Source organism: Tarenaya hassleriana, unplaced genomic scaffold (genome assembly GCF_000463585.1).
Source record: "Tarenaya hassleriana unplaced genomic scaffold, ASM46358v1 Cleome304, whole genome shotgun sequence".
NCBI classification, from domain to species: Eukaryota; Viridiplantae; Streptophyta; class Magnoliopsida; order Brassicales; family Cleomaceae; genus Tarenaya; species Tarenaya hassleriana.
In genome coordinates, this window is record NW_010966215.1 from 19,861 (window position 1) to 21,846 (window position 1,986).

Genomic DNA, 1,986 nt, shown 5'->3' on the forward strand with positions numbered 1-1,986 from the left:
CCATACTTTGTTGTCGTACATGGACTGCATCTCAGACTCCATGGCCTGGTGCCATTTCTCGGAATCGGAACTCGCCACAACCTCTGAATACGACGTAGGCTCGTCATGTTCTAACAACATGAGTTCATCGTTTCCAGTCACAAGAAAACCATATCTTGTAGGCTCTTGGCGAATTCTACCAGATCTCCGAGGTTCACTAGGAGGTGCTGTCTCAACAACTTGTGACACAGGTTGAACTGATTCGCCCTGTTCACTCGGTTCCTCGACTATTTGTGGTTCTCGAACTTCTTCGAGATCTATTCTACTCCCACTAACTCTCTTGGAGACGAACTCTCTCTCCAAGAAAGATCCATTCCGAGCAACAAACACTTTGTTCTCAGATGGGTTGTAGAACCAGTACCCTTTAGTTTCCTTAGGGTAACCCACAAATATGCATTTATCAGACTTGGCGGATAGCTTATCAGAAGCAAGACGTTTCACGTAAACGTCACATCCCCAAATCTTCATGAATGCTAACCTGGGACGCTTCCCAGTCCATATCTCATATGGAGTCTTCTGAACCGACTTTGTTGGACAGTTGTTCAGTATAAGCGCTGCAGTTTCCAAAGCATATCCCCAGAAGGATTTAGGAAGATCGACCTGACTCATCATAGACCGTACCATATCCAATAAGGTTCGGTTCCTCCTCTCGGAAACGCCATTCCATTGTGGCGTTCCAGGTGGAGTCAGCTGTGAGACAATCCCACAATCTGCCAGATAGTCAATGAACTCTTGGCTCATATACTCGCCACCTCGATCAGATCGAAGCAACTTGATCGTCTTGCCAAGTTGGTTCTGCACCTCGTTTCTGAAAGTCTTGAACAATTCAAGCGTTTCAGACTTATGTCTCATCAAGTAGACATAACCGTACCTACTGAAATCATCAGTAAACGTAACAAAGTACAGATAACCTCCTCTAGCGGGAGAGCTCATAGGACCGCATACATCACTATGTATGAGTTCTAGCAACTCCGTAGCCCGTTCTCCTTTTCTAGTAAAAGGAGATTTTGTCATCTTGCCCATCAAACAGGAATCGCATGATTCGATTGATTCATAATCAAAAGAATCAAGAAGTCCATCAGAATGAAGCTTCGCAATGCGTTTCTCATTGATGTGACCAAGTCGACAATGCCAGAGATAGGTCGGATTTAAGTCGTTCGACTTAAACCGCTTGGTACTAACATTATAGATCGACCTGTATCCAGATGGTTCATCTTCCAAAATATAAAGGCCATTAAACTGGTAACCTTTACCATAGAATAAATCGCCTCTATAAATGGACAGACATTTGTTCTCAATAACAAATCTGAAACCATCTGAGTCTAAGCATGAAATCGATATGATGTTCCTACTGATGGCAGGTACAAAATAACAATCATGCAACTCCAATACAAGGCCAGAAGGTAAAGTCAGATCATAAGTCCCGACGATCAATGCAGCAACTTTTGCTCCATTCCCGACACGGAGATCTACTTCTCCCTTTGCCAATTGTCTACTTCCTCGCAGTCCCTGCACATTTGCACAAATGTGCGAGGCACATCCGGTATCTAATACCCATGAAGAAGAAGTACACAAGTTGGCCTCTATAATGAAGATACCGGAAATTGAAGCTTCTGCAAGCTTCTTCTTCCTCTGATCTTCCAGGTAGAGCCTGCAATTTCTATACCAATGCCCGATGGCATGACAGAAATAACACTCTTCCTTCTTGGGTTTGGACTTAGGCTTAGTGACAACACTTGTCAATTTCCTTTTGCCCTTACCTTTGGAACGCTTCCTCTTGCTGGAACTCTTTCCAACAATCACCATATCATTCTTCCCTTGGCTCCCAGCTTTCTCTTGGAATGACATATTCAACTGATCATCCATCAATGAATTGTCCATGTCATCTAATTGCTCACGCAATTCCGAAGACATCTTTCCAAGCATCAAGCTAGACAAGTCCAGATC